General features: G+C 41.7%; 1 protein-coding gene and 2 long non-coding RNA genes across 3 annotated transcripts in view; 1 reads left to right on the top strand and 2 right to left on the bottom strand.

Moving 5' to 3' along the window:
- The window catches only part of LOC148128384 (uncharacterized), a 604018-nt gene that overhangs the window by 122145 nt on the left and 457795 nt on the right, over window positions 1-24078 (bottom strand). The window lies entirely within an intron of this gene.
- The window catches only part of EFNA2 (ephrin A2), a 272818-nt gene that overhangs the window by 94609 nt on the left and 154131 nt on the right, over window positions 1-24078 (bottom strand). The gene's annotated exons all lie outside the window — the stretch shown is intronic.
- On the top strand, window positions 3305-22402 carry LOC148128388 (uncharacterized). The gene is made up of 5 exons (XR_015741306.1): window positions 3305-6341; window positions 15705-15779; window positions 19296-19385; window positions 20760-20860; window positions 21738-22402. It is a non-coding gene; the product is annotated as an uncharacterized LOC148128388 (long non-coding RNA).

The following is a 24078-nucleotide window of genomic DNA, read 5'->3' as shown; positions in this document are numbered from 1 at the left end:
TTCAATTTCTAATAAGACTTTGGAAATCATCTAGCCCAACCGCCTACCAATGCAGCAGTCTACAACTAGTGAACCTCCTGAAGCAATGTAGAAGTAGTCCTCAACTTACAACCATTAGTTTAATGATTGTTTGAAGTTACAGCAGCACTTGAAAAAAGTGACTTTCGATTGCTTTGTACGCTTACGACTGTCACAGCAGCACATGGTCAAAATTTGGACGCTTAGCAGCTGGCATTGGTTTATGATGGTTGCAGTGCCCCAGAGTCAAACTTACAACCTTAATTAAGCTTGAAATTATATGGTCATGTCATGGCAGTCATTAAGCAGATCACTGTCTGAGCACCTCCAATTTTAAAACCTTTTTTTTTTTGTAGAGGATATTAAGCAAACGTGGCAGTTATTAAATGAAGCCATTTTTATTCAGTGGGCATTTATTGCTGGCAACTGGAAGTAAATGCCGGAAACCGACAAAACCACTGAAAATTGCAGTCAGATGATCTCAGGACGATGCAAACGGCCCTAAGTGGGAGCTAGTCACCCAGTAGCCAAAATGTAATCATGTGACATTGGGTGCCTGGTTGTCAGAACTCTAGAATTGGGTGGTGTGTAGTTTTGGGGAAGGATGCTCTAATTCAAATGGTTAATAAGCAACCGGTTCTTAAGTGAGGACTACCTGCACTCAACTGCCCCTTAATAGCTTGCAACAGTTCCTAGAATTGGTTATATTTTCCCAACTTGCAAGGATCGACCCGCGGATTTTGTAACTAATATAACAGAAAAGAAAATTGGAAGCAAAATGTTTTTTTACCAATGTACTTATCCCCCAGTGACAGCATCGAAAGACATCAGAAGCCCAATGTTATAAACTCCTTTCTGGTTTCATTCCACCGTCTTTTTTTTGTTTTTTGTTTGTTATTAAGCCCTAATTTTTTTTCCGTAAGTTATTTCTTCAGCTTGCACTTGTTCTACAGTTCATCTGTTCCATTTGCACCGGTTTGTTGTTCTCCTTGATTTTAGTGATATGGTTCCTTCTTCATTCAAGCATTATTTTTGCAAATCTTTGTTAAGAGCAGTGGGAAAATTTCCTAGAGCGGCCTTTTAATTTGTCTAGCTAGAACACCTGCCCTGCTGCATGGTTCAAGAACATTCTGGAAGGGGAAAAGGCATGTGTTTCCCCTCAACGACAGAAAATTCACTTTTCGTGTACTACTTATCGATTTTTACAGCATAACTACGCTGTCCCACTCTCAATAGACTTGGCAATGAACATTGAAACCATAATAATACAATTAAAAAAATTAATAATGATGATAATCATAATCATAATAATACAGACTGATAAAGTTTTGGAACACAACACCCCAGATATCATGATTGTGGAGAAGAAAAGGTGTGGATCGTCGACATTGCCATACTTGGTGACAGCAGAATGAACGAGGAACAACTTGAAAATATCATCAGATATCAGGACTTGAGAATCGAACTGCAGAGACTCTGGCATAAAGCAGTGCAGGTGGTTCCAGTGGTACTTGGCCCACTAGGTGCTGTGCCTAAAGACCTAGGCATACACTTAAAAACAATTGGTGCTGACAAAATCACCATTGGCCAACTGCAGAAGGCCACCTTACTGGGATCTGCTCACATAATCCGCTGATACATCGCGCAATCCTAAATGCTTGGGAAGTGTTCGACTAGTGATTGTGATACGAAACCCAGCATAGTTATCTCACTTGCTGCGTGCACTGTTGCTTTTTGTGTATAATTATAATAATAATAATCTGTCAAGGACTACCTATACTGCCAAGAAAACTAAGATTTCACTTTTTTTTTCCTGTGTCAGTAATTTTATTGTCGCCCGGGGGATGCCTAGTTGGGAGGCCCTTTTGTGTCCCTGGGAAGTTGCCCATCAAAGTGGTACTCATTAACCTACTCGTGGTAGCCTGATTTTGAACTGCTGAGTTGGAAGGAGCTGGAGCTAGTGACAGGAGCTCACCCCATCCCATAGCAGCAACGGGTCTCGAACACGAACCTGCTGATCGGCAGCCCAGGATTCTAACCGTGCGCTGCATTTAAGATCTCACTTGAACGAGCCTGCTATGAATGAGGACTGGACATTCATCTTGCAGTTTGCAAAATTCTGTAATTATTCCAGATTAGCAGTAAAGATATCGAATCTTATCGTAGTTTTTTTTTTCTTGATTCTGTCCAGCCGTGAGCAGGCTTGACAATCACAGAGGCTCCTCTGCAAGATTTATCAGGCAGAAAAAAAGAGTTTATAGAATAGAGTAGAGTAGAGTAGAGTAGAGTAGAATAGAATAGAATAGAATAGAATAGAATAGAATAGAATAGAATAGAATAGAATAGAATAGAATTCTTTATTGGCCAAGTGTGATTGGACACACAAGGAATTTGTCTTGGTGCAAATGCTCTCTGTATACATAAAAAAAGAGATATGTTCGCCAAGAGTCAAGAGTTCTACCTGATGAAAAGGATTCCAGAAACTATACCTGTTCTTATCTGCAGTTAGGGTGCAGGTGTCTTTATTTCTAATGTGTCAAAACAGGCAAAGTGACAGGTTTCTTCTCAGAAAAGTTAGCCTTTTTTTTTTTTTTGCTATGGTCTCCTGAATATTGATCAATCTAAGGACTAGACATTACAGGAGGTGAAGAGGAATCTCAGCTTGGGAACCATTAATTACCAGCATTATTTATTCATTCATTCATTTATTTATTAACAAGAGTTATAAGGCCGCCCTACTCAAACACTGTGACTCTGGGTAGTCTGCAGTGTAAAAAAGAAGAAAAATACAGGCAAAAGCTACAGTAATCAATTCCCTCAAACTGTGTAAAGTTCAACATATGCAATACATGAAATGGGAAATGTAAAACGGGGATCAAACAAACACGGCAGACTCTTACTCATAATCAATAGAATAGCTTGCCTCCTGGAGTTATGGGTACTCCATCCCTGGAGATTTTCAAAAATAGATTGGACAACCATTTGACTCTTGACTTGAGAAAGGGGTTAGACTAGAAGACCTCTGAAGTCCCTTCCAGCTCTGTTATTCTATGTCCTATGCTTGGAGGAAGAGCCAGCTCTTCACAGCTTCTGGAAAATCGAGCAGAATTGGTGCCTGATGCATACAGGTGGTTCTCAACTTACGACCAGCCACACAGTGACCATTCAAAAGTTACGATGGACTATCCCAGAGCTATTTACAACCCAGATTTGGAACTTTGAACCCCTTTTCGTGGTCATTTGATTGCATGTTTGGGTTGCTTGGCCTTTGTCCTAGAGGAGATCAACCCTGACTGCTCTTTAGAAGGCCAGATCCTGAAGATGAAACTCAAAGACTTTGGCCATCTAATGAGAAGGAAGGACTCCCTGGAGAAGAGCCTCATGCTGGGAACGATGGAGGGCAAAGGAAGAAGAAGGGGACGGCAGAGAATGAGGTGGCTGGAGGGAGTCACTGAAGCAGTCGGCATGAGCTTAAATGGACTCCAGAAGATGGTAGAGGACAGGAAGGTCTGGAGGAATGTTGTCCATGGGGTCGCGATGGGTTGGACAAGACTTTGCAACTAACAACAATAAAGCGTCCTGCAGTCATACAAGCTGTCAAGCAACTGAATTCCGATTGTGGAGATTCTGCAATGGTTGTAAGTTCGAGGACCAGTTGTGAGTCATTTTTTTCAGTGCCACTGTAACTTGGAACAATGTCTCAATGACTGGTTGTAAGTTGAGGACTACCTCTATAGGCCAGGGGTCTCCAACCTTGGCAATTTTAAGACTTGTGGACTTCAACTCCTAGAATTCCCCAGCTTTGCTGGCTGAGGAACTCTGGGAGTTGAAGTCCACAAGTCTTAAAGTGGCCAAGGTTGGAGACCCCTGCTGTAGGCATAAATGTTGTAGACGTAGAGTAGCATTTGTGGTAGCAAAAAAAAATCAAAAGGAAGCCCAACCCGCACCTTTTAATAAAATTGGTGAGTCTGAAAAAGTGCTTTTACTCTCCTCATCTTCTCCGTCTCTATGATGACCCAATTACCCTATAACAGTGTTGGTGAACCACTGAGTGCCAAAATGGGAGCACGAACACACACACAGGGGAGCACTGGAAACCAGAAGAGCAGTTCCCTAGCGTGCACACAGGCAGGAGCACCAGGAACCGGAAGAGCAATTTCCCTCGCAGTGCGCATGCATGCGCTGGGAAGCTGAGCTTCCAGTTTCCATCACACACATGCGCACTGGACACCTGGTCTTCCAAGTTTCTGGTGAGCATGCATGCACTGGAACCCAGAAGAGCAATGGGCGATGGGAGTGTTGGTGGGAGGGAGCGGGGAACCGGGCTGCATGAGTGGCAGGCCAGCATGTACGCGCATGTGCAGACAGCTTTACTGCAAGTGGAAATGTGCACGCATGCGCATGCACGCCAGCTCACCACTCGCACAAGTTGACCTGTGCGTGCGTATCAGTCTGGGCTCTCTCACAGCCCAGTTCCAAATAGGTCACGGCCCAGTAGCTGGCTGCAGCCCGGGAGTTGAGGGGACACCCCTGCTGTAAGTCATGCACAGTTTGGCCAGATTTGACATAATAAAAACACTGCAAACGTATCAAGAACCCTGCAGGAGATTGGCGGGATGTGGCGGGGGTGGGGGAAGCTTGGGAGGAAAATGAAGGGACAACTGGAGGAGCAGAGACGAGTTAAGGACCCCCCTCCAAATCCTGCTTCTCTGTTGCAAAGCCAACAGCCTTGAGTGGACAGCAGGCTGTCTCTGATTTGAAAAATAAATCCAGTGAAAAGGGGACTTCCTGCTCAGCCACAAATGGTAAAACGGTATGAACCTGCCAAGCATATTTAACAGATCCATAAAAGCCAGGATCACAAAATTTGTGTCTTGGCATCCTTTGGCTTCCATCCAACAGATTGAGAATAGAGTGGGACTATCCAGGAACAGGTGAAAATTGGATCCGCTTTGAGTAAATAGAAAAGAGTTGGGAGTCTCAAACAGTTGGCTTTGACTCAGAAGCTCTTCGGGTTGTCCCATACTTATCTGAGCAACGTCCTGCAAATGAAAAACAAGTTGTGCTTTTTGTATCACATGCACAACATCGAAGCCGTTACGATCATTTCTTGTTATTATCCAGTCTCGGGAAAGATGCTGAGTTTGGTTGAACTCCACTGTTTTTCTTGGCGTGACAAAGGACGCTTCCCAGTAGTTTCAGATGTTACAGCAGATGCTACTAGAAAACTGCATTCTTCTTTTGGGGAAGCTGACAAAGAAATGTCTGTGAATAAACCCGAAGGCCAAAATTATCCTGTGGTGAAGCCTTCACTCTCATTGTAAACGTCATTTTAATGTTCTGAAGGAAGCCTGAAACCCTACACCATTCCAGACAAATGGCTCTCCAATCTCTTCTTAAAAACATTCAGTGTTGGAGCATCCACAACTTCTGGAGGAAAGTTGTTCCACTGGCTAATGGTTCTCTCAGTCAGGAAATTCCTCCTTAGTTCTAGGTTGCTTCTCTCCTTGATTAGTTTCCACCCGTCGCTTCTTGTCCTGCCTTCTGGCGCTTTGAGAATAAGTTGAGCCTTTCGTCTTTATGGCAGCCCCTCAAATATTGGAAGATTGCCTGTCAACCGTGGTCCTTCTTTTCCATTAAATTAAGACATATCCAATTCCTGCAACCGTTCTTTATTTGTCTTAGCCTCCCGCCTCCTAATCGTCTTTGTTGTTCTTCTCTGCATACTTTCTAGAGTCTCAACATCTGTTTTTACATCGTGGCGAGCAAAACTGGATGCAGTCTTCCAAGTGGTTTTACCAAGGCATTTATAAAGTGGTATTTTCAAATATTTAGGCAGGAACGGTAAAGAAAGTTTTTAGTTTCAATTTTCCGGATCCTGCTTTGCTGGGTAATGAGGCCATTACATTGCTTTGTTTGCTTCTGGTTATTTATTTTTGTCCATTGTTATCAAACGGCACAGCGTTTGCACCAGAATAGCGCAGGATTATAAATGTTTTCTCGTCCACAGAAAAGAAGGATCAGGAGACAGGACTGCGTCCATCATTACTGAGTTTTTATCCATGTGTTAGCAAAGCCATTCCTCATTCTTCTCCGAACAAACCAAATGTGAGAGAACAGTTTATAAAAGAAAAGGATCCGAAAACAAAAACATTGTCTGCAGGAGTCAAAGGCTGCTGGCGTATTACGGCACTGATCGCTCCTTGGCTCAGCCTTGGAAGGCAAATCATTTGCTAACACTGTGACAGTTTTCTGCATTAATCCCCCAGCCTGGCTGGTTGCTGGCAGTGATGAAGGAGCAAAGGGCATCACACCGAGCGAACGTAAGCTTATTTTCCAATCGCTTGCTCACTTCTTCCCTGCCTCGCCTTGGTGGACTGCCTTTGTATGTAGTATGTAGTTCCTGGGGAAAGCTCAGCTGCCTTGAGGGCCATGTGAATAGGCCTTGATTTTAAAGAGGAAGAGGAGGGAGGGAGGGAGGGAGGAAGGAAGGACAGAGGATGGAAGAAAAAAAATGAAAGGAAGGAAAAAGAGGAAGGAAGAAAGGAAGGATAGAGGAAGGAAAAATAAAAGAGGAAGGAATAGAGGGAGGAAGAAATAGAAGGGAAAGAGGAAAAGAAGAACAAAGGAAAAGAGGGACGGAGGAGAAATAAAGGAAGGAAAGAAGAAAGGAGGGAGGAAGGGAGGGTATGTGTGTTTATATATATACACTATGAGGGATCAGTCACCCAATCTTAAGAAGGAAAGTAACTTGAAAAGTCCATATTTTGCACTCAAGCCCGGAAAATAACTACCTCAAATAACTTCACATGGACCTTTGCTAGTTTAGAGATGATTTATTTGAACTGCTATGCTGAGAAATGCTTTACAACCTCATTTAAATGTCCCTTTGCTTTCATTTCACTTACAAAAACTTTTTCTCCCTTTAACAAGTTGGTAAGATGCAAAAATATGAAAAAAATTTTTTTAATATTTAGAATATGTATGAAAAAGGAAAAATAGCACTAAATAATCTTTTTTTAAAAAAATACTTTATTCCTGGGATAGAATAATAAGGTGTAACAATAACACTTAAACCTGCCTTTCCTAGCTCAGCGTCTTCCAGATAAATTTGCAACCTTGATAAACCAGCAGGACCTGACTGTTCAGCAATGGATGATGAAGTTTGTAGTCCAACAAATTTAGAAAGCAACGGAACTTAGAAAGCCAGGATATCTGGTTATTAAGTGGCAGACTGGCTGAAAAAATGGAAGTTCCATTTAGCTTTCATTGAGATGTGGGCTTTAGCTTAATCCAGGTGATAAAAACGGTTTAAAAATTAATAAGTCGAGGCTGTAGCCAGGTATACAAATTGCGGCAAACTGTAATTATGCATTGTGGAAATATCGGCAAACTTTAAAAGCCTTCCCTGAGAAAACCTACCTCAAGAAAAATGGATCTGTTTAGGAAACCTTCCTCAGAAAGATCTTCCTTAAATACAGCATAGTTGAGGGGAAATTGCAAAGGAGGAAATGGAAGAGAATCTTTATCAGATCGCTTTTTTAAAAAAAATCACTTTTAAAATCTGTGGTAAAACGGCCCCTCTCCAGTTTTAAGCAGTGGTTTGAATTTTTTTTAAAGTTTATTTTTCCATTGGTTTCCAACCAACACCCCCAAACTGCAGTATAAGGGATGCTTTTACGGGATGTTTATTTGATCTACATATAAATTATTTCAGCAGGCAGAGGAATGGGATAGGTAGGACCAGTTTTATTTAAGGCACCCACCTCTGAACCGGACAAAAATGATCAAAAATTGAGACTACGAAATGGATGCACAAAAATTGGTAAATCAACCGACACACTGTTTGTATATTTATGAAAGAAAGCTGGATGTTTTTATGTTTTGTTTGTTTTGTTTGTCTTTAAAAACTAATAAAACTGTTTTCAAAATAAAAATAAAAATTGAGAACTACGATTTTAGGCCAAAAATAGCTGCATGCTATGGCAGTTAAGCAACTTTGGAAGAAGGGGGAGAAATGGCTGGAAGGAGAAGTGGAAAAATGCAGGATGAGGGAAGTGGAGGGGAAGACTCAGTCTGGCTATTATGCCCCCCACTTAGCTAGGTTTCAGCACAGAGCTTGTAAATGCCACTGAATCCCTGCTGAAATGCTATTTTCTACTGCCAGCAAGGACGAGGTTCGGTGAATTAGTCCTTTGCTAAATGGCAGCGGAGCAGAGCGATGGGGAGTGGAGCTCTAAGGCGGAGGGGAGGTGGGGAGGGAGAATGGCTGCTTTGGCCCAGTAGGAAAAGGGCGTTTTTCAAACCAAAAGTCCTATATTCTTTTTTGCTTTTCCCCCTCCAAAAAGCACAGAGTGCTGCAAAATTAAAAGCATCAGTTTTCCTAGAGCAGAATTTCTCAACCTCTGGCAAAGTGAAGATGGATGGACTTCAATTCCCAGAATTCCCTAGGCCAGCATAGCTATGCTGGCCTAGAGAATTGTGGGAGTTGAAGTCCACCCATCTTCACATTGCTGAGGAAACACTACAGTCCTTGACTGTACAGCGATTCATTTAGTGACACTTCAAAGCTACAACAGCCCTGAAAAAAAGTGACTAACGGCCATTTTTTACACCTACAATCACCGCACCACTCCCACAGTCACACGATCAAGAGTCCGATGCTTGACAGCTGACTCCTATTTACGACGGTGGCAGCGTCCCTGGAATCATGTGAACACCTTTTGCGATCTTCTGGCAAGCAAAGGAACGGGGAAGCCTGATTCACGTCACAACCGTGTCACTAATTTATCAACCACAGTGATTCGATTAACAACGGTGGCAAGAAAGGTCATAAAATAGGGCAAAACTCACTTCACATAGCCCTAGAAACGTTGGGTTTAATTGTGGTTGTGAGCTGAGGACTACTTGTATTCTAGGTGTGTCTGAACTTTTTGCAAAGCACAATCCTGCTAGTGTTATTTTTTTTCAGCTTGATTTCTGAATGCTTCAGATTGTGGCGATGAACTACGGCTGATACCCCCCCCCCCAAAAAAAAAAAACACGGGGGTGGAAACAAACCACAGATTGGTTGGCCTAAGATCTTTAATCCAATTCCTGAATTAGCCCACTTTCTGGGTTCGTGTTGTGCCTCAGACCATAAGCTACCCTCCTACGCACATACATACACAAAGGCTGGCTTCTTACAAGCCACGAAGCCGCCAGAAACTTAGTTAAAAGCCACAAGCTTCACATGTTATGCAAATGTGAGGGCTGAGTTTTTGGTGATGAAAGGATGTTCTGGGAACTGATCCACCGTTGGAGGTTATGTCCTCAGCTTCTGATCCCCCGACTCAATATGACTTTGGGAAGCATATTATACAGACAGTGCTTGACTTATAACCATTCATTTAGTGACTGTTCAAAGTCAGAGGTGGGCTGCTTCCACTTGGGACCGGTTCTCGTGAACTGGTAATTAAGATTAGGCGCAGTTCGGCGAAACGGCAAATTCCACCATTAGCTGCCCCCCCCCGCCCATTTTTCAGCCTGTTTTTCAGGCCATTTTTAGGGCATTTTTGGGGACATTTTTTACTCAAAAATGGCCTGGAAAGGGCCCCAAAACAGGCTTAAAATAGGCCAGAAAAGGGCCTGCAAACAGCCCAAAAAACGGCCTGAAAACAGGCTAAAAACTGGGTGTTTTCAGTTTGTTTGGGGGCTATTTTCAGTCCATTTTTCAGTCCATTTTCAGCCATTTTTCAGGCCAAAAATGCCCTGAAAAAGCCCCAAAATGTCCCGGGGTCAGGTGATCCTCATTTGTGACTTTCCCAGCCAGTTTCCAACAAGCAAAGGCAATGGGGAAGCTGAATTCACTGATCAACCGCATGCTTTACTTTACAATGGAAGCGATTCACTTAACAACTACGGCAAAAAGATTGTAAAATCAGGTACAATTCACTTAACAACTGCCTTGCTTAACAACAGAAATACTTCTCTTAATAGTTGTTGTAATTTGAGGAATATTTGTATGGATATCCAGAGATGTCTGTCTAATTTTTAAGGAGCTTGAAAGCTGCCTACAGTGTATCTCCACAACAATCTTGTAAGGTAGAACAGTTTGAGAAAGAGAGACTGGGAGCAGTGTGAATGATGAGCTTTGTAGTTTGTTGCATTTCAGAAAATCATCTGGGGAATGCTGAGGCGCAGAGTTGGTAACTAGATCGGCCATTATTCTCATAATAAGTAAACCTTGTTTAGTCTTTAACAACCATTTGCTGTTAGAACAGTGATGAAAACGTAACTTTACAACCTTTCCTGGTCTGTAACGCAAAGGAAAGCTAAACGAAGAACACAACTTTTTCACAAATTTTACTTAGCAACTACTTTATTTAACAACTGAGTTGCTGTACCAATTGTGCTTGCTAAATGAGGACTATCCTTATTATGAACAATTACATATAGACAGGAGGTTATACAACTTGCCTCGTGGTGTAACTGGAACAATCTGGAACTGAACACACTCAAAACCATAGAAATGGTGGTAGACTTTAGAAGAAACCCTCCCATACCACCACCTCTTACAATACTAGACAACACAGTATCAACAGTAGAGACCTTCAAATTTCTAGGTTCTACTATATCACATGACCTAAAATGCACACCTAACATCAAAAACGTCATCAAAAAGCACAACTCAGAAAGCTCAAAGGAGCTGCTGATCCAGTTCTACAGAGGAATGATGGAGTCTGTCATCTGCACCTCTGTAACTGTCTGATTTGGTTCTGCAACCCAACAGGACAGACACAGACTTCAGAGAGTGATTAGGACTGCAGAAAAAACAATTACTACCAACCTGCCTTCCATCAAGGACCTGTATACTGCATGAGTCAAAAAGAGGGCTGTGAAAATATTTACAGACCCCTCACATCCCAGACATAAACTGTTTCAACTCCTTCCCTCAAAACGACGCTATAGAGCACTGCACACCAGAACAACTAGACACAAGAACAGTGTTTTCACGAAATCCATCACTCTGCTAAACATATAATTCCCTCAACCCTGTTCAACTATTACAAAGTCTGCACTACTATTACTGTTAATCTTGTCATCACTCCTTATCACCCATCCCCTCCCACTTGTGACTGTATATATACAGAATAACAGAGTTGAAAGGGGCCTTGGAGGTCTTCTAGTCCAACCCCTGCTCAGGCAGGAAACCCTACACCGTTTCAGACAAATGGTTGTCCAATCTCTTCTTAAAAACATTGTGTTGGAGCATTCACAACAGTTCTACTGGTTAATTATTGTCGCTTCTCACATTCACAACTTCTGGAGACAAGTTGTTTCACCGATTAATTGTTCTAACTGTCAGGAAATGTCTCCTTAGTTCTAGGTTGGATCTCTCCTTGGATAGTTTCCACCCATTGCTTCTTGTCCTCCCTCAGGTGCTTTGGAGAATAGCTTGACTCCCTCTTCTTTGTGGCAAACCCTCATGAAAGGATCCTGTATAGCCATAAATTTCAAAATATCAATAGGAAGACGAGGAATTGTGATAAGCATGACTACACACTTCCGAAGCGTCCCCGATTTCATCCCTCCAACCCACAGGAACCATTTTGTGCAAATCCCACTGTTGCCATCTTGACTGCGCACAGAGCTGGCTGGGGAATTCTGGGAGTTGAAGTCCACGCATCATAAGGTTGTCAAGGTTGAGAAATAGAAATGCTGGGTTAGGTGGAAGGAAAAAAATGTCAGCAAAGTGAGTTCAGGTGGGTGGAGAAAAGACCCCCTGCTTGGCAACGTGTACAACGACTCCCATGCCATCTTTGGGGAGCTACGTCGTACACCCACGGCCTAAATTATTTAATTTCTCCAAACCGCTGCACCTTTATAAATCATTAACGGCTCCTTTTGATCTGTGTTAATGAGGTGGCTTGATTGTGGTTGCTCTGGAAAAAAAATACTAATAACAGCCCAGAAATGTGAGATGGCAGATCAGCTAATAAAAAAAAAAAATTAAACTAAGTTGTAGCAAGGGAGGGAGGGAAGAGCAGGTTGGAAGGAATCAGAGGTGAAAAACAAATGAAAAGATTTGTGCATTTAAGAAACCTCGTCTGGCTAATCTTGTCTGACTCCAAAGCTGAGAAGGCGCAAATCTGATTCTTCTTTGAATGGGAGACTATCAAGCTTATTGGCCTCGGTCCTGGGAAGCTAAAAACATCTCGGAGAATGGCTGTGCAAACAATTCAATTGTGGCTCCATTTTATTTTTATATTTTGGGAAAGAAACATTTCTATAAAATCTGTGAGTATTTATTTATTTTATTTATGCCCCAGCTTTATTTGTTTGTTTATTTTGTAACTAACTCAAGGCCGCAAATATAGCTAATATACCTTCCTCCTCCTATTTTCCCCACAACAATTGTGAGGTAGATTGGACTGAGGGAGGCGGACTGGCTCAAAGTCACCCAACTAATTTTCATGCCTGAGGCAGGACTAGAACTCACAGCCTCCTGGCGATTGGCCCAAAGTTACCCAATTAATTTTCATGCCGAAGGCAGGACTTGAACTCACAATCTCCTGGTGATTGGCCCAAAGTCACCTAGCCTGCTTTTATGCCTAAGGCAGGACTAGAACTCACAGTCTCCTGGTGATTGGCCCAAAGTCACCTAGCCTGCTTTTATGCCTAAGGCAGGACTAGAACTCACAGTCTCCTGGTGATTGGCCCAAAGTCACCTAGCCTGCTCCCCCCCCCCCCCCCCCCCCCCCCCCCCCCCCCCCCCCCCCCTTTTGCCGGCTACCCCTCCGGTTGTCCCTCCCCCTGCTTTTATGCCGAAGGCAGGGCTAGAACTCACAGTCTCCTGGTGATTGGCCCAAAGTCACCTAGTCCTAGCCTGCTTTTATGCCTAAGGCAGGACTAGAACTCACAGTCTCCTGGTGAGTTCTAGTCCTACAAGGAGTGGAAAAGGTAATCACATGACCTCAAGTCACTCCAACCGTCATGAATACATGCCAGTTGCCAAGCATCTAAATTCTGATCACGTGTCCATGGGGATGCTACAACGATCATAAGTTATTAGTCCCCTTTTCAGTGCCATTGTAACTTCAAACGGTCTCTAAACAAATGGTTATAAGTTGAGGAGTACTATGCTGGGTGAATTTGAGCCAGTTTCTCCCTGCCAGTCATTGTCCCTGCCTCACAGGGTTGTTTTCTATTTAAAAAAAGTATGGTAGGAGGAGAGAGTGATGTGTATATCCTCTCCTGTACCACAGTCAGGATATAAATCTAACAAATCTATAAGCAGGTGTGTGGTTGCCCAAAGGATTTGCGGAGGGAAGAATAAATCTGTAATGATGCATATTGTTAAAATGCCACATCAGGTTATTTTGAATACAATATATAAATCTGATCCAACCGTTTTATTTTCCTTTCGGGGGGCCCTCAAGAGGAAGAGGGAACGCTAGAGCAATTCCATCATGTACTGCGTTGCGCGCAAGATTAGGAACTAAAAATACAGAGGTAAGGAAGAACACATAATGGAGCAACTTTTCTTCACAAATGAAGGAACAAATAATTTGAAAAGGAAACTCCAGGGAGAAATAAGGAGAATTTAGAGAGCGTCTCTGTTACACATTTGCAAAGAAGGCATTAGAGAGGATATTAACAAGGAATTCAGGCATCTGCGCCTTTAAAAAAAAAAAACAGGGAGCTGCAGCTGTGTGACTGAAGCCCCGCCTCTTTTTCATGCCCTGTCATGCACATAAAGGGGTAGAGCTTAAATTGTGGCAGCTATCGTAACCCTCCCCCACGCCTGGAATTAATCCATATTTCTAAGTAGAGTTGGAAAAAGCTATTTTTTTCCATTTCTTATAGCTGTTTTTTATTATTATTTTATGGGGCTTATAGGCTGCTCCAATTGTGGTTGGGATATATATTGAGCAACATACATCCCAACCTCTATAAATTGGATTAAAAACTGTGCGGCAAGACGGAACAGTAAGCCAAGTACGACGACACAACCTACATAGGGGCACCAGGAACAATTGCCAGTATAATCCACAGCCTAAAACGCTTGTGCCACCCAAAGGAACAAGATCACAGCATTGCATTTGATGAAAATGGGCCTCTTATTCTCAACCATGAGGACTGGAATCTTCGTTTAGTTTTACAACGAGGATCATGGAACGTAGTGTGCTTTGCATATAGAAAGTTCTAAGTTTAGTTTTACAACGAGGATCATGGAACGTAGTGCGCTTTGCATATAGAAAGTTCTAAGTTTTATTGCCAGCATCTTATCTAAGTGTCCTCAACTTTTACAATAGTTTGTTTGGTGATTGTTTGAAGTCACACGCCACTAAAAACAAGTGGCTTACACTTGTGGTCCTCACACTTATGATCACTGCAACTTCCCCCATGGTCATATGATCAAAATTTGTGCAATTGGCAGCTGGCATATATTTATGACAGTTGCCCTGGGGTGATGTAATCACCAAGGCAGTTGTTAAATACCTTTTTTATGAACTTTTTTTGGTCACAGTTGTTAATCTATTTGCTACATTTATTAAGTGAATCATGTGGTCATTAAGTGAATCTGGCTTTCCCCTATTGATAGGGAAAGCTGGGAAGATTATAATTCGTGATCACATGACCCCAGGACAATGCAACTGTGATAAATATGCCCATTGCCAATGGTCTGGATTTTGATCACGTGACCACATGGATATTGCAATGGTTGTAAGTATGGAAAACAGTCATAAATCACTTCTTTCAGTGCTGTTGTAACTTCATATGGTCACTAAACTAGCTGTTGTAAATCGGGGGCTACTTGTATAGACTGAAGGGACTATAACCATTAGGTAGTCATGGAGTAACTCTCTCTCAAATTAGCCTTCCTTGTGGGGTGCACAGTTCTGGGGGAAATGGCCGTGCTACACACTTCTCCCCTTAATAGTGATTAAAAATATAATAAACAACAAAGAATGGAAGAATGCAACGTTTTGTTTTGGGGATCAGGTGTGTTCCTAACACTCCAGGAATCAAAATCACCCAAATAAAAGCAAGCATCATCTCTTTAAGGCAGGAGTCCCCAAACTTAGCTGGCTGAAGGATTCTGGGAGTTGAAGTCCACAAGTCTTAAAGTTGCCAAATGGAGACTCCTGCTTTAAAGCTCTGGAAATAGAATGGGAAGGGGAGGGGGGGAGAGGAGAGGAGAGGAGAGGGGAGGGGATCGAATGGAATGGAATAGAACAGAACAAAGAATAAGGAATAAGGAATAAGGAAAGAATAGAATAGAATAGAATAGAATAGAATAGAATAGAATAGAATAGAATAGAATAGCTTTATTGGCCAACCATGATTAACATGGCAAGATGTAAATTAGAAAGAGAGTGGGCTGACTGTTGAATAAATCAATCTAGAGTTCTCACTCGAGACACAAATGATCAGGCTCATATTATTCTACTTCAGAAACGTGATATGAAGACCCAGCTCTCTGGAGAAATCCATAAAATGCTAGGAAAGGTGAAAGGAAGGAGAAGAATTCTATTCTATTATAATATTATTATAATATGCTATTATAATATTCTATTATTATAATAATATTGTATCACAATAAACCGATTCTATTCTATTCTATTCTATTCCACCCCATCCCTTTCCTTCCCGGTCCTATTCTCCATTCTCCTACAATTCTATATTCTATATTTTTACAGGAGGACTAGCAGAAAGGAGGAAGAAAACCGTTAAAGCGACGATTGGGACACCGTTGGGGGACCTGGGAAAAACAGGTGGGGGTTAGATCGACTTGGAGAAAATCCATCTACGTGATCGCTAGGAGTCAAAAACGACTCGAGGCCACATGATCAATCAGTCAATCAATGCAAAGACCGAGCTATTTGGAGAAATCTATAATGCTAGAAAAGGTGGAAGGAAAGAGAAGAAGGCAATGACGAGCAGCAAAGGGAAGGAAGGAAGTTACAGGATGATGGGGGAATCCTTAGGAGACCTGAAGGGACAAGGCTTGCGGAAAGATGAACGTGGATAAAATCTACAACTCTTGGAGTTTAGTTTAGATCAGTGTTTTTTTTTTCAACCTTTGGCCAATTTTAAGTTGTGTGGACTTCAACTCCCAGAATTCCCCAGGTTGAAAAGCAATATTTAGATGCAAGTGAAATTTTTCCTGCTTATGTATATCTTTATAAATAAGAAAACGTTAAGAACTAAATCAACCTGTGAATGGGATGGGATGGGATGGGATGGGATGGAATAGAATAGAATAGAATAGAATAGAATAAGGGTAAAAATTCCCCTCGCACATAAGTGCTAGTCATTTCTGGCTCTGGGGGCGGTGCTCATCTCCGTTACAAAGCCGAAGAGCCAATGCTGTCCAAAGACGTCTCCGTGGTCATGTGGCCGGCATGACTAAATGCCGAAGGCACATGGAACACAGTTACCTTCCCACCAAAGTGGTCCCTGTTTTTCTACTTGCATTTTTACATGCTTCTGAACTGGCAGAAGCTGGGACAAGGAACGGGAGCTCACTCCGTTAGGTGGCGCTAGGGATTCAAACCACCGAACTGCCGACCTTTCTGATCAACAAGCTCAGCGTCTTAGTCGCTGAGCTACCGCATCCCTTTTAGAATATATAATATTCTATTATTATTATTATTATTATTATTATTATTATTATTATTATTATTATTATTATTATTATTATTGTTGTTGTTGTTGTTATTGTTGTTGTTATTTATATTATATTATATTATATTATATTATATTATATTATATTATATTATATTATATTATATATTATAATAGAACAGCTTTATTGGCTAAGCATGACTGGGTACACAAGGAGTTTGTCTCCGGTGCATAAGCTCTCAATGTACATTCAAACAACGATGTAATATAATCTTAAGATACCAATAGGAGAAGATACTAGAGAAGATAAGAAGGATCATAGTAATACAGCCATACTACAATGAACATTCACTGAGTTTGGGCTAAGCCCATTCTTTGTATCCAAATCAACCCTACTTTGAGCAGTTGTTTTTTTTGAATGGGATGTCCTGGTACTTAATTACTCATGTCTTTTAGCACAAGGGTCTCCAATCTTGGCAACTTTAAGACCTGTGGACTTCAACTCCCTGGGAGTTGAAGTCCACAAGTCTTATAGTTGCCAAGTTTGGAGGCCTCTGTTTCAAGGAATCTCTTTCATTCTGAACTTCAGAAAATGAGCAACACAACTGATCACCGTTTTGGGGTTTTGAAAAGAACGCTTCTTCCTTGAGTAAATGTTCATCAGCAGATTTCTATCATCCAAGATGATTAGGAACTCTAGTACAGATAGTCCTCAACTTACAATCCCAATTGAGCCCAACATTTCTGTTGCTAAGTGAGACAGTTGTTGTGAGTTTTGTCCCATTTTACAACATTCCTTGCCACTGTTCACATATGAATTCCTGTTAAGCGACAACGGTTGTGAAGTGAATCTGGCTTCCCGATCGTCTTTGCTGGTTAGGAGATCACAAAAGGTAATCACATGACCGCGGGACACTGCAACCGTTATAAATAAGAGTCAGTTATCAAGCGCCTGAATTTTGGTCATGTGACCACGAGGGGGATGCTGCAACGGCCGTGAATGTGAAAAGTGGTCACACGTCACTTTTTTCAATGCTGTTGGAAGGGTCAAGTGGTCACTAAACAAACTGCTGTAAGTTGTAACTTCTCAGGGATCGAGAATGAAAATGAAACACTGTTTTGGGATGCAAAGGTGTTTGTTTCCAAGAAGCCAACTGGACTTCCTTGTTTTTCTTTGAAGACATTTTGCTTCTCATCCAAGAAATTTCTTCAGCTTTCTTGGATGAAGTGAGAAGCAAGATGCCTTCAAAGAAAAACAAAGGAAGTCCAGTGGCCTCTTGAAAAAAAAAAGACCTTTGGGATAACCATTTATTTTATTTATTTATTTATTTGATTTGTCAATCACTTACAAGATAATAGTGTAAGTATAAACACGAGTAAGAATACAGGAAATAGGTACAATAAATGGGGACAATAAATGGGGACGGTAGGCACGACTGTGCACTTAGGCACGCCCCTTATAGACCTCTTAGGAATGGCGTGAGGTCAATTGAGTGGATAGTTTGAGGTTGAAGGAGTGGGGGGTTAGAGGATGTAACAACAGAGTCAGGTAGTGCATTCCAGGCATTGACCACTCTGTGGCTGAAGTCGTACTTTCTGCAATCAAGTTTGGAGCGGTTTACATTGAGTTTGTATCTGTTATGTGCTCTTGTATTGTTGCGGTTGAAGTTGAAGTAGTCATTGACTGACAGGACATTGTAGCAGATAATTTTGTGTACTACGCTTAAGTCCAACCGTAGGTGGTGTAGTTCAAGGTTGTCCAAGCCCAAAATTTCAAGCCTGGTGATATAGGATATTCTGTTGTGAGCAGAGGAATGTAGTATTCTTCTCGTGAAATACTTCTGGACTTGCTCAATTGTCTGATATACAGTGCGGATTCCAGACAGATGAGCTGTATTCGAGTATGGGTCTAGCAAACGTTTTGAATGCCCTAGTTAGCAATTCAATATTTCCGGAGGAGAAGCTTCATAAGATTAGATTCACAACTCTTAATGCCTTTTTTGGCAATGCTGTTACAGTGAGCTCTAGCACTCAGATCATTAGATATGAGCGCTCCGAGGTCCTTGTTCTGAATGACTGAGAATCTCCACAGACCCTGTTTTGGGACAGTCACCTTAAAAGAAGAAACTGCAAATTGAATGAACATCTGGGTTTCCCCACCCCCCCACACACACACACATACATCATTGCTCCAAAAGAAAACGTTTGCTTTTGAAATTGTGTGTGCATGTCGAAACAAGGCTGTTTAAAAGAGGTCAGGAAAACTAAGGCATCCTCTAAAAAGGTATTATCAACCCACCGAATGAAAGGATATGAGAGGGATTGAGAAACAGAAATGAATGGCAAGACAAAGACCTAACTTAGAATGCAAAAACCGTGTTCTTTAAGTTGGAGGAATTTGTGAATGGAGAGGCGCGTTAAGCTCCCCGAGAAAAGAGACTGAATCCTGCTGGTTTGCAAGCCGAAAGCTCTTTTTCAAATCTAGCAATTGGAATACAATATGCAAATGAGCCAGATCGGGAGAGGTTAATGAATTTTTGCCTTTCTTTCATTCCGCTGCACATTTATTGCTCCTCTCTTTTTTTTTCTCTCTCTCTCCCTCCCTCCCTCTCTCTCTCTCTCTCTCTCTCTCTCTCTCTCTGTCTCTCTCTCTCTCTGTCTAGAAACTAGAAATTGGTCTCGGTTATCGGAGTTTACGTTTGGTCTCGGGAGCAAGGAGTAAGACTAAGGAAGGTGTTGATAAGACAAAGAAGGTAGGTTAAACTCCCATTAGAAGGGGTAGGATTGGTGGGTTGCATTTGCTCGCTTGATTTGTGAAATGCACTGACAAGCTTGTGACACATGAATAAACCCCGAAAAGAAGGAACAAAGGAACTATCTATCATGTGTTTGCCGATATGCATAAAACGTCACAATTGTACAAAAAAGAATCTAGGTGTATGTATTTCGTAGATTTTCACAGGTACAGGTATGTTGGTCTAGGTGTGTTCGGGAAAAGACCCGAACACACCTAGACCGACTGACCGACCTACCTACCTACCTACTCATATATATATATGGCATTCAGCTTTGTTCGGGTATTTTCCCATGTCATTGTAGTTGTACTTTTAAAGTTGTAGCAACGTTTCGGCAGAATCTCATCTGCCATCATCAGGCTTCTGTATAGTGTTCGCACAACTATAATGACGTGGGAAAATACCCGAACAAAGCTGAATACCATACATGTAAGTACCCGTGAAAACTTAAGAAAACATATGTATGTATGTATGTATGTATGTATGTATGTATGGCATTCAGCTTTGTTCAAGTATTTCGCCACGTCTTTATAGTTGTGCTTTTAAAAGCACAACTGTAACGACGTGGGAAAATACCCGAACAAAGCTGAATGCCATACATGTAAGTACCTGCAAAAACTTAAGACAACATATATATATATGTATATGTCACCAAGGTTGAGAAACGTTGAGTTAGCCTACAGAAACACCAAGCTAAAATGATTGCAGAAAAGAAACATTGTTTTCATGTACAGTGCTACTGTGGTTTCAGTAATTGGTTCTAGCAGGCACAAGTACCAAAAACAATAAGTACCAAACAATTTATTTTTCCCATAAGGAATAATATAGTGAGTCACAAGACAGCCAACATCGACAAGTTCTAGCTTGTGTGTTGGGAACTAAACAAACAGTGAGTAACGGGACAAAATTTTGCAAAAATTCTGCGGTGAGTAGCAAATTCAATGAGTTTCAAAGCAATTGAATACCAAGGTACCACTGTATTCATTTTCCAAAGAAGGATGAGGTACTGAATTAAAAACTACAAAAATGTAGAGGGAATTTTGGGAGAACGATGTGAAAGGATAGAAGGAAAAGAGAAAAATGTTAAAGGTCAAAAGAAAAAGAAAAAAGGAGCATTTTTCAGTTTTCTTTGCAGCAGCTGCAACGCTGGCTAATACTATTTCCACCCTCTGTAATTACATCACATGGTTCCATTCTTCCAACAAACAACACCTTTTAATCAGTAAATCCCAAAATAACCAATTCGCTTTTGTCCATTTTCAGCAAAATGTCTATTAAAAAGGTATCCCGTCTTTTATAAGGTTGGTTATTGTTTCTGTCTTAATCAAACAGGGTAATTTAGCTACTTCAGCAAACTTCGCACAGCTTCGCACACCAATCCTCTTCACACAGAAAAATGAAATCTCAGTGCAATTAGATGTGCATTTCCACAGGTAATCCTTGACTGATAACCTTAATTGTGCCTGGAATTTCAGTCGTTAAGTGTGCTGGTTGTTAAATGGGTCATTATGTGATCATGCCTAACAGTGTGGTGTTTTTTTTTTAATCAGTGGTTGTTAAACAGAGTCCTTTCTCTGCAAGTACGGGTAGTCCTTGACTTATAACAGTTTATTTAGTGACCAAAGTTACCAAAGCACTGAAAAAAGTGAATTATGACCATTTTTCACACTTACGACCATTGCAGCACCCCCATGGTCATATCATCAAAATTCAGATGCTTGGCAATGGACTCATATTTACGACGGTTGCACTATCCTGCGGTCATGTGATTCTCTTTTGAGACCTTCTGACAAGCTAAGTCAATGGGTAGCCAAATTCAGTTAACAACTGCAATGGTTCACTTAACAATTGTGGCAAGGAGAGGCTATAAAATGGGACAAAAAACCCACTTAACAAATGTTTCACTTAGCAACATAAATTATGGGCTCAATTGTGGTCATAACTCCAGGACTACCTGTTAAATGCAGGCTGGTTGCCGAGTGCCCCAAAAGCAATGAAAAGGGGACAGCCCTCGTAACGTTGAATCTGGGTTGTAAATAACTGTGTGAAGTTCCACCGTAGCTTCAAACGGTCACTAAATGACCATTCATAAGTTGAGACTACCTGCATTTAAAACTGCACTTGGGCGGCAAAAATCCATGGAACCACTAGATGTCAGCAAGTGTTACTGAAACAAAATCTCTGCTGCCAACTAGTGGTTGAGAGGAATTATTGCAACCCAGGATCAATCCTTCTTTTGGCCAATGTGCTTATCAATGATGTGCAGCTCAAAAGATGTTTCAACGTGTTACTTTGCAAATTCTTACTCAGGTGTCATCAGCCCATTCACACAAGGGTCACACAAGTGAAAGATGACGTAAATTGAGAAGACCTGAAAGAGGATTAAAAAGAAGCAAGAGCCTTCAGCAAAATACAGAATGAGTTTTGCAAATGTTTTTATTGACAGCTGTAAGAAGAAGCTAGTCCGGCTGCCCATATTTTATTCCCCTCTTTTAGTTTTATGTATTTATGACATTTATTCATCACCCTAATCCAATCTCAAGTGAACAGGCAAAGTACGGCCATATTTCGCAGCTGAAGCAAAATTCAATAATTTTACAACTATTTCCCAGAGTGAAATGGGATGGGGGCGAATCCATGAAAGAGCTCAGAGCTGTGGGGAACTATGCACGTTCCAACTCCGGAATTAATTTGAGAAACGCTCCTGGTTAAAACCCATTTGGGGTATAAAAGATGGGGCTGAAGAACACGCCACAATAAATTGAGAAATGCAAAAGAATGCTGATCAATTTATATCCCCCTTTAAACAATTTCTTCCTCAACCTGATTTCCTGCCAAGTTCTATGTCAGTGGTCATGTGGATGAGAAATTTGGGACTTGTAGTCAACAAGAAGAAGATCAGGGAAAGTTACATTAAAGACTTACACCTTCATTTTTCTGTTTTGAAAATTAAATAGCAATAGCGCTTAGATTTATATACCGCTTCACGGTGCTTTTACAGCTCTCTCTAAGCGGTTTACAGAGTCAGCCTGTTGCCCCCAGCAATCTGGGTCCTCATTTTACCCACCTCGGAAGGATGGAAGGATGAATCAATCTTGAGCCAGTCAGGATCAAACTCCTGGCTGGCTGGGGAATTCTGGGAGTTGAAGTCCACAAATTTTAAAATTGCCAAGGTTGGGCAGCCGCGTCCTAAATGATATCAGGACAAAACTGAAATCTGACTTTACTCCGATTGAAGTACAATTTTTTAAAAAATGGGGAAAAATAGATTGTTTAAGAATCGCACAGCCCTCCTCTTGTGCTACAGTGGCTGATTTTGAGAAAAATTAATCTTTTACTGCTTGGATGGGAGACCACTAGAAAATCCCAAGACTGGAATAAGTGGGAATTAAACAAAAAATCCGTAAATACTAGAAAGGATTTCAACAGTGTTGCCAAGAAAATTGCACAAAGTTATTTGACTGTGAAGTGTTAACAATTTTCAGAGGTTTCTGCATACAGATGTAGAGGGCAGAAAGCATGGCCTTGAATTATAGGAAGTAAAGCCACTACAAATGCAACAAAGGTATAACAGGAACCAGCGTCTGGACAAAAATACAGGTAGTCCTCGACTTATAACAGTTTGTTTAGTGACCATTCAAACTTACAATGGCACTGGAAAAGGTGATGACCGTTTTTCACAGTTACGACCTTTGCAGCATCCCAACGGCCATGTGATCAAAATTCAGACACTTGGCCACTGGTTCATATTTATGAACGTTGCTGTGTCCCAAAGTCACGTGATTCCCCTTTTGTGACCTTCTGTTCTGACCCAAGCCTTGTTCAAATCAAACAAACACAAAGTATGCATAAAAGCAAACCTTTTTAATGCAGTACTGTGAATTCTGTGCATTCACAGCCAAGAGTCATTCAAAACTAATTGTCCCAGATAAGAGCAAGCCCTTCCAAGATTGTGAAAGGCTGCCAAGAACAAAAGACTAATTGCAGATAAACACCCAAAGCCAGAGGTTTCAAAAAACAAACTGGAGTAAGCAGGGCTTCAACGAGGACTTTGAGTAGAAAGGACTTCTTTGCTTCCTGCAAAGAAGCCAACCCCGAAGGCTGGCTTTTATCCCTTATGGGAGGGGCGATCACCTTCCAGCCTTACTCCTGAATCGCCCGTGCTGTTTCAGCTTCTCTATCCTTCGAGCAGCCCTGCGCATACGCGCACTGACCACAGGCTCCCCCGAGTCCCGCTACATCACTGCTGCCAGATTCTACAACCTTCAAAGGCAGCACCCCACTTTCCGATAGTCCTGGTCCTATCCCTGAATCACACGTAGGCCCCTCATCCAAGTCCTAGCTGTCACAGACCTCAGCCATCCGTACCTGCTGCCGATGAACCACAGCACCTTCTGACAAGCAAAGTCAATGGAAAAGTCAGATTTACTCAACAACTGCATTATTAAATAATCAACTGCAACTGATTCATTAACAACAGTGGCAAAAAAGCTCATAAAATTGGGTGTGGCCATGGTAGGTGTGGCCAGGTTGGCCTTCTGTACCACTGCAGCGGGGGGGGGGCATTTTTGCTCTCCCCAGGCTCCGGAGGCTTTCCTCGAGCCTCCGGAGGGGGCGAAAACGGCCCCATCCAGGCTCCGGAGGCTCTATG

Source organism: Pseudonaja textilis, chromosome 1, assembly GCF_049901715.1.
Source record: "Pseudonaja textilis isolate UNSWEBS1 chromosome 1, rPseTex1.2, whole genome shotgun sequence".
Taxonomy (NCBI): domain Eukaryota; kingdom Metazoa; phylum Chordata; class Lepidosauria; order Squamata; family Elapidae; genus Pseudonaja; species Pseudonaja textilis.
The sequence above is the reverse complement of the archived record's forward strand: the minus strand, read 5'-3'. Positions and strand labels throughout refer to the sequence as shown.